At 39.6% G+C, this 9,720-nt stretch overlaps 1 protein-coding gene across 1 annotated transcript in view; it reads right to left on the reverse strand.

Annotated features, from left to right (window-relative positions):
* Positions 1 to 9,720, reverse strand: part of LOC116086462 (transmembrane protein 45A-like) — a 54,264-nt gene that overhangs the window by 22,880 nt on the left and 21,664 nt on the right. The window lies entirely within an intron of this gene.

A 9,720-nucleotide genomic window follows, 5' to 3' on the forward strand; every position in this document is an offset into this window, starting at 1 on the left:
AGCAAGACATGAAAGTTCCGAAGAGCCAGATGATCAAATGTTTTGGTATTAGTGTTTCTGTGTATGACACGGAGGGTATACCCCCAAAAATCTTAATAATGTGGTCACCTAAAGAAGACCAGAACTATGGCAACACCAGCCAATGTGACACTATAATGAGGGAACTCTCTCAAGGCCCCATCCCTGAAAAAGAGATACAGGAAATGAATGGCTGCATGGAGAGGAAGAATCAACTTTCTTAAGAAAGGAGTCCCCTGGGTCGGAGAGATGGTTCAGTGGGTAAGAGCACTGGCTGCTCTTCCAGAGATCCAGAGTTAAAATCCCAGCAACCACATGGTGGCTCACAACCATCTGTAATGAGATCTGACACCCTCTTCTGCCATGTCTGAAGACAGCTACAGTGTACTTACATATAATAATAAATAAATGATGAAAAAAAAACTTAAAAGAAAAGGAGTCCCCTGATAGCTTAACCAATCACAAATGGGTAAGGGGCATGGGGGTTTTGTACTCTCAGACATACACTAGGACATGTTAAACAAACAATTTATTCCTTCAGTAGAAGGAATTAAAAATCTATTTTCCACCAGAAGGCTGAAGCTGATATGTTTCTAGTCTGGTGACCTTTGTACAACCTGTGTGGCTGGAGAATTTCTGACACTAGAACTTGCTCTAAACGCTTCTGGTGAATTGGTCTTTCTTAGTCAATTTATAGGACCTACCTTTATAAACAGTGTCATATGCACTTACAAACACTTTTGATGTGGTTGCATCTGATCTATGCTTAGCTTACAAATGCAAAGAGATTTATGTATGTCTTGTTGTACACATGAGATTGAGTTAATCATAACAAGAATAGTTTTTGACAGCACCCAGAGATGATCCTGTGCCACAGCGCTCCATACCCAAATACCAGTGGAAGAGAGTTGGTCTCCCAGGAGTGAGAACAAGTTTGTGAGTGCAGGTTAGACCACCACTTCTGCTCAGAGAGACCCACCTGGAGCCCTCAGGTCACAGGAACCAAAGAGCAGCCTGGGACAGGATCCTGCCAGTATTCATCTGTGCCTGGAACTGACCCTATGCCACAACTCTCCATACCCAAATACCACCAGGAAAGAGCTGGTCTCCTAGAACTGTCAACACACTTGTGAGCACAGGTAAGACCACCACTTCTGTTCCAATTCCTGGCCCAAGTTGGACCTGCCCAGAGCCATCAAGACATAGGAACCAAGGAGCAGTTGGGAATAGGATCCTTTCGGTTTCTGTCTGCACTACGGAGATGACCCTGTGCCATAGCTATCAATACTCAAACTCCTCCTGGAAAGAACTGGTCTCCCAGGAGTACTGACACACAGACTTTAAGGAGGGACAAACTACACTCAGAGACAGCAAGACCAACTAACACCAGAGATAACCAGATGGTGAGAGGCAAGGGCAAGAACACAAGCAACAGAAACCAAGGCTACTTGGCATCATCAGAACCCAGTTCTCCACCACAGTGAGCCCTGAATACTCCAACACACCAGAAAAGCATGACTCTGATTTAAAATCACATCTCATGATGATGTTAGGGGACTTTAAGAAGGATATAAATAACACCCTTAATATAGGAGAACATAACCAAACAGGTGAAAGAATTGAACAAAACTATCCACAATAGAAAAATGGAAATAGAAACAATAATCACAAAGGGAGACAATCCTGGAGATAGGAAACCTAGGAAAGTGATCAGGAGCCATAAATGCAAGCATCACCAACAGAATACAAGAAAGAAATAGAAGAGAGAATTTCAGGGGCAGAAGATACCATAGAAAACATTGACAGAACAGTCAAAGAAAACACAAGATGCAAAAAGATGCTAACCCAAAACATCCAGGAAATCCAGGACACAATGAGAAACACAAACCTAAGGATATTAGCTATAGAAGAAAGTGAAGATTCCATACTTAAAGGCCAATAAATATCTTCAACAAAATTATAGAAGAAAACTTGCCTAATCTAAAGAAAGAGGTGCCCATAAATATACAAGAAACCCACAGAACTCCAAATAGATTGGACCAGAAAAGAAATTCCTCCCCATTACATAATAGTCAAAACAGCAAATGAACAAAACAGGGAAAGAATATTAAAAGCAGTAAAGGAAAAGGGTCAAGTAGACCTATTAAAATTATACCAGACTTCTCACCAGAGACTATGAAAGCTAAAAGATGCTTAGCAGATGTCATATAGACCTTAAGAGAACACAAAGGCCAGCCCAGGCTACTAAACCCAGCAAAACTCTCAACTACCATAGATGGAGAAACCAATCCAGCCACAGAACCTCTGACTCAGGATGTGCTGAGACTGGAGCCTAGCACAATAATCATCATCAGAGAGAGAGACATGAGAGACTTCATCCAGCAACAGATGAGAACAGATGCAGAGTCCCACAGCCACACTTTAGGTGGAGCTCAAGGAGTCGTGTGGAGGAGGGAGAATGATTGGAGGAGCCAGAGGAATCAAGGACACCACAAGAAGAGGTTCAACAGAATCAACTGACTGGGCCTCAAGTGGGATCCCAGAAATCAGAGAGCTTGTAAGGGTCTGACCTAGGTCCTCTACATAAAAGTTATAGTTGTATAGTTCAGTGTTCTTTTGGAGTTCCTAACAGTAGAGCAGGGTCTATCTCTGAATCATTTGCCTGCATTTTGGACACTTTTCCTCCTACTGGTTTACTTGGTCCAGTCTTAATGTGAGATATTATAGCTTGTTATACTTTATTTTTTAAGATTTATTTATTATTATTATAAATGAGTACACTGTAGCTGTCTTCAGATGCACCAGAAGAGGGGATCAGATTTCATTATGGGTGGTCTTCCAGTTTTGTAGAGTATAGGCTTTTGTAGTATGATCTCGTGATTTTTTTGGATTTCCTTAGTATCTGTTGTTATGTCTCCTTTTTCATTTCTGACTTTGTTAATTAGGATACTGTCTCTGTGCCCTCTGCTTAGTCTAGCTAAGAGTTTATCTATTTGTTGATTTTCTCAAAGAACCAGCTCCTGGTTTGGTTGATTCTTTGTATAGTTCTTTTTGTTTCCATTTGGTTGATTTCAGCCCTGAGTTTGATAATTTCCTGCTGTCAACTCCATGGGTGAATTTGCTTCTTTTTGTTCTAGAGCTTTCAGATATGCTGTCAAATTGCTGGTGTATGTGCTCTCCAGTTTCTTTTTGGAGGCACTCAAAGCTATGAGTTTTCCTCTTAGGACTACTTTCATTGTTTTGCATAAATTTATATGTGTTCTGACTTCATTTTCATTTAAAAAGTCTTTAATTTCTTTCTATATTTCTTCCTTGACCAGACTATCATTGAGTAGAGTATTGTTAAGCTTCCACGTATATGTGGGCTTTCTATTGTTTATGTTGTTATTGATGGGCAGCCTTAGTCCATGGAGATCTGATAGGATACAAGGAATTATTTCAATCTTCTTGTATATGTGGAGGCCTGTTTTGTTACTGATTATATGGTCAATTTTGGAGAAAGTACCATGAGGTGCTGAGAAGAAGGTATATCATTTTGATTTAGGAAAAAATGTTCTATAGATATCTCTTAAATCCATTTGTCTTATAACTTCTGTTAGTCTCATTGTGTCTTTGTTTAGTTTCTGTTTCTATGATCTGTCCATTGCAGAGAGTAGGGTGCTGAAGTCTCCACTATTATTTGGAGTGGTGCAATATGTGCTTTGAGCTTTAGTAATGTTTCTTATATGAGTGTAGATGCTGTTGCATTTGGAGCATAGAGGTTCAGAATTGAGAGTTCATTTTGGTAGGTCTTACATTTGATGAGTATGAAGTGTCCTTCCTTATCCTTTTTGATCACTTCAAGTTGAAAGTCAACTTTATTCGATACCAGCGGGCCTACTCCAGCTTGTTTCTTGGGACCATTTGCTTGGAAAATTGTTTTCCAGCCTTTTACTCTGAGGTAGTGTCTGTCTTTATCACTGAGTTGGGTTTCCTGTATGCAACAAAATGTTGGGTACTGTTTACATACTCAGTCTAATAGTCTATGTCTTTTTATTGGAGAATTTAGTTCTTTGGTATTAATAAATATTAAGGAAAAGTAATTGTTGCTTACTCATATTTTTATTGTTAGAGTTTGAATTATATTCATGTGGCTATCTTCTTTTAGTTTTGTTGGAAGATTACTTTCTTGCTTTTTCTGGGGTATAGTTTCCCTCCTCGTGTTGGAGTTTTCCATTTATTATCCTTTGTAGGGCTGAAGTGTGGGAAGATATTGTATAAATTTGGTTTAATCATGGAATACCTTTGTTTCTCCATCTATGGTAATTGAGAGTTTTGCTGGGTATAGTAGCCTGGGCTGGCATTTGTGTTCTCTTAGGTTCTGTATGACATCAGCCCAGGATTTTCTGGCTTTCCTAGTGTCTGGTGATAAGTTTGGTGTAATTCTGATAGGCCTGCCTTTATATGTTACTTGATCTTTTTACCTCACTGCTTTTAATATTCTTTCTTTGTTTTATGCATTTGGTGCTTGGATTATTATTTGACGGGAGCAATTTCTTTTCTCGTCCAACCTTTTTGGAATTCTGTAGGTTTCTTGTATTTTCATGGGCATCTCTTTCTTTAGGTTAGGGAAGTTTTCTTCTATAATTTTGTTGAAGATATTTATTGGCCTTTTAAATTGGAAGTCTTCATGCTCTTCTACACCTATTATCCTTAGGTTTCATCTTCCCATTGTGTCCTGGATTTCCTGGATGTTTTGGGTTGGGATCTTTATGCATTTTGTGTTTTCTTTGACTGTTGGGTCAATGTTTTCTATGGTATCTTCTGTACCTGATATTCTCTCTTCTACCTTTTATATTCTGTTGTTGATGTTTGCATCTATGGTTCCTGACTTCTTTCCATGCTTTCTATGTCGAGAGTTGTCTCTCTTTGTTTCTACTTCCATTTTTAGATCCTGGATGGCTTTGTTCAATTCTTTCACCTCTTTGGTTGTGCTTTCCTGTAATTCTTTAAGAAATTTTTATGTTTCCTCTTTAGGGGTTTGTGTTGGGAACCATGAGAGCCCTGAGATAAATATCCTGCCCCAGCTAATTGAGAACCTGGAGATTAACATCCTGCCTGACAATCACAAGGATGTGAACCCTGAGATTAACATCCTGCCTGACAATCACAAGGATCCGGCTTGGCCCTGGGAAAAGAATATTCACGGAAATCCACCCCCTCCCCACCTGTCATCCACCCGCTCCCCACCTGTCACACCGGAGCTCAACCCCAGAAGATCTTGTAAACTTCCATCTCCCTCCTTCCTCTCCCCCTCCCCTCCAAGATTTTTGCCTTAAATATGCTCGGCTGCACTAAGTAAATGGCTCTTGACAAGCAATGCTTCCTTGAGTCCTGTCATCTCTCTCGCCCATTCTTTATTCACAGGTTGTGACCCTCCTCGTTCCCCCCGAATAACGTGACCTGCAGGCCAAGTCAGGTTTGTACCTGTTTACCTGTGTTTTCCTGTATTTCTTTAAGGGAGCTTTTTATGTCCTTAAATTCCCCTATCACCATTTTGAGATATGATTTTATGTTCAAATTTGTGTTTCTGGTCTGTTGGGGTATCCAGGACTTGCTCTGGTGGGAGTACTGGTTTCTGATGACGTCAAGTAGTCTTAGTTTCTATTGGTAAGTTTCTTGTGTTTGCCTTTTGCCATCTGTTAATCTCTGGATCCACAGAATTTATATTTCCCTTTTTATTTATTCTTCTCTCATATAATATACCACTAACAGCTTCTGAGGCCAGTGCCTCTTGGCTGGTCCCACCTTAGAAAGTCACCAGAGAGAAGATGGTGATCTCACCTGAGTCCTGGGGTCAAAGCACTCCCTAGAGACAAGCTCTCCACTTGAGGGAAAGGTACACAGAGGGTTGTGGATCAGCTGTCCCTCCTAGTTGTACATGGAGATAGAAAGGTCACTGTCCCAGTTGCTCTACCACTTCTGCAGCCTGTACATCCTGGCTGACCCGCCTTAGAAAGTCACTGGATAGAAAAATGTTATGCTTTATTTTGCTGATGTCCTAGGATGCCTGTTCTTTTCTGAGGGGAGATGGAGGGAGAAAGGATCTGAGGAAGGGGAATACATGGGGGAGACATTAGGTTAGTGGTATATTATATGAGAGAAGAATAAATAAAAAGGGAAATATAAATTCTGTGGATGTATGATACATATGCAGCAGAGGACTGCCTGGTCTATGATCAGTGAGAGAAGACACTCCTAAAGCTCAAGAGACTTGAGGCTCCAGGGAGTGGGGTAAGCATGGCAGTGGAGGAGCATCCTCTTGGAGGCAGTGGGGAGGAGGAATGGGATGAGGAACTGTGGGAGGTGGTTAACAAATATAAATAAAATAAAAGTAATTGAAAAAATGTTTTGTGGGTTTGGACTGAGTGCAGTGAGGATGGAAATAGGAGGGATCAGGAGGGGATGGAGAGAGGGAGGGAAAGAGTACTAAAAGAGATAACTGGAAATGGGCGGCATATGGGAGTGATATAGAAATCTACTGTAGTAGAAACTCCCTGAAATTTATGAGAGCGACTCTAACAAAGTCTCCAAGTAATGGAGGATATGGAACCTGAACTGGCCATCTTCTATAACCAGACAAGGCACGTATCAGTGGGTCTAGGACATTGACCCACTGATATGACCTACTATCTCCAATCTGTCCTGTTGAAAGACATACTGAGGCAATTGTGGCTCAGAACTGGTGGGAGTGGCCAACGCAAGATTGGTCCAACTTGTAGATAGAGATGGAGCCCTGTCTGACACCGCCTAAATGACCAGGACCTAAAGGCAGGACAACATTGAGACTCAAAATAGAGCCAAACACAAATGGCATTAAAAAATAATCTCAATAAGAGGAAGCTCCACTCCCAGGCACTCTAATACATCCAAGATCATAGGATCAGAGGTGAGGAGGACACAACATCTGTCCCAAAACTGGGAGTAACTGGGACTAGTGGGACCAGGCACACAGGAACTCTGCCAAACCAGTGGTATGGGTCCCTTTCAGTCTGTCTAGGCCACTGACCTGAACACACCTTGAGTGCAAACTCTGCAGCAAGTCCCATAATACTCATAGGAAGCTGTACTCCCAGGTGCTCTAATGGGCCCAGGATCACAGGATCAGAGAGTAACAGGATCACAGAAACAGCTTGACTCTGAAGAGTTCTGACACAACAGGGGTAACAGGAAGAACAGGCCCCAGTCAGGACCTAGCCAGGGCAGGTAGCACTAGAGATAACCAGATGGCTGGAGGCAAGTGTCAGAAAATAAGCATTAGAAACTATAGTTACTTGACATCATCAGAACCCAATTCTCCCATCATAGCAAGTCCTGTACTCAATCACTGCAAAAGCAAATTCGGAACCGAAATCACTTCTCATGATGATGATAGAGGACATTAAGAAGGACATAAATAACTCCCTTAAAGAAATATAGGAAAACACAATCAAACAGGTGAAGGAAATGAACAACACCATGCAGGATCTAAAAATGGAAATAGAAACAATAAAGGAATCACAAAGGGAGACAACCCTAGAGATAGAAAACCTAGGAAAGAGATCAGGAGTCATAGATGCAAGCATCACCAACAGAATACAAGACATCGAAGAGAGAATCTCAGGAGCAGAAGATACCATAGAAAACATTGACACAACAGTAAAAGAAAATGCCAGATACAAAAAGATCCTAACCCAAAAATTCCAGGAAATCCAGGACACAATGAGAAGACCAAATCTAAGGATAATACATATAGAAGAGAGTAAAGACTTCTAATTTAAAGGGCCAGTAAATATCTTCAACAAAATTACAAAAGAAAACTTCCCTAACCTAAAGAAAGAGATGCCCATGAACATACAAGAAGCCTACAGAACTCCAAATAGACTGGGCCAGAAAAGAAATTCTTTCCATCACATAATAATTAAAACACCAAAATTCACTAACCAAAGAAAGAATTCTAAAAGCAGTAAGGGAACAAGTTCAAGTAACATATAAAGGGAGGCCTATAAGAATTATACCAGACTTCTCACCAGAGACTATGAAAGCTAGAAGATCGTGGGCAGATGGCACACAGACTCTAAGAGAACACAAATGCCAGGCTACTATAACCATCAAAACTCTCAATTACCATAGACGAAGTAAACAAGATATTCCATGACAAAACAAAATGTACACAATTTCTTTCCACAAATCCATCCCTACAAAGGATAATAGATGGAAAACACCAACATAAGGAGCAAAACTACACCCTAGAAGAAGCAAGAAAGCAATCTTTCAACAAACTCACACAAACATAATTCCACCTCTAACAATAAAAATAACAGTAACAATTACTTTTTCTTAATATCTTAATATGAAAATTAATATTATCAATATATCCTAATCAATTGAAATCCAAAAGTATGAAGAACTGGGAAATTGTTGGCTACGGTCTGGTGGTCTCTCTAGTTTGGTCCAATATTGTACAATCCATCTACACTTTCTGCTTGTTTGTGCCTGACAGTGTAATACATAATGGTCTTGAAACCATGCTTCTCTTATCTGAGCCTCTCTATTAATAGGATTGTTTATTTGATGTTTTTATACTATACTACGGTTTTCAGAACAGCTTACATATTTTGAAATTATTTATACAGCCAAGAGAAGCATAAACAATTAACTTGGGAGGTGGCTTGTAAGAGAACAACAAAGAGTGAGACTGAATGCTTTGCTTGATGTTTGTAAATATTGTAACAAGTTTGAAGAGGAGGACTTTATATGTTACACTTTTTCTGAGACGAATGCTTTCCAAAATCATCATAGCCAATGAACCTGATTCTTACCCTCACCTAATGTCTGGGCCACCCTCCAAGCAGAACCATTGTTCATCGAAATAGTTGGTGAATGACTTCATGGATAGACCATCTTAATACACACACCATTTCTTAAATGAATGTAACCTGTTCTCTGTGGGCTGAGAATGAAGTCACTCACTCAAGCCAAATAGCTTTGACCATAGCAGGACGTCTGTGTCCAAAAACTGTGCATACAATTCACTCCTTGGTGCAACAGAACTGTCAACTTTTAGCTTAGCTACAAGGGATGTAAAATCCTTTGATGATGTGAGGGTCATTGAATTACAGCCTTATTACAATGAAATCCAATGTCTAAAAATTGTTCTTATTTTGGGCTTGTACCACAGTAAGAGCCAACATTTTAAACTCTACTTAAAACAAAACAAACAAAAAGAATTTATATATTTATGTTCATTTAAGAAAATACTAGTAGTGATACATTATTTTAAAATATACAGGTAATATGTTTGCAGTTATTTAAAATTTATATTGAGAAAAATGTATGCATTTTCAATATTGCTGCAGACAAGCATCTACATAAGACTGTTCAATTGACTGTTTTATATTAAACAACTCTTATACTACTCATTTTTATTGTTACATTATTTTATAAATTTTAAAAAATATGACAAAATAAAAAAGATATTCTTTCTAAAAAAATCTCAATAAAATTATTCTTAATGATATTCTGCTATACTCCTAGACTAGTGCCTATCCCAATTGTCATCAGAGAGGCTTTATCTGACAACAAATAAAAGCAGAAGTACAGACCCACAACCAAGCACTAGGAAGAGCCAGAAGAACCCTGCAGATGAGGAGGAAGAGGAAATGTAGAAGCAAGAGGGGCCAA

The sequence above is a fragment of the Mastomys coucha genome, unplaced genomic scaffold, assembly GCF_008632895.1.
Source record: "Mastomys coucha isolate ucsf_1 unplaced genomic scaffold, UCSF_Mcou_1 pScaffold12, whole genome shotgun sequence".
NCBI lineage: Eukaryota > Metazoa > Chordata > Mammalia > Rodentia > Muridae > Mastomys > Mastomys coucha.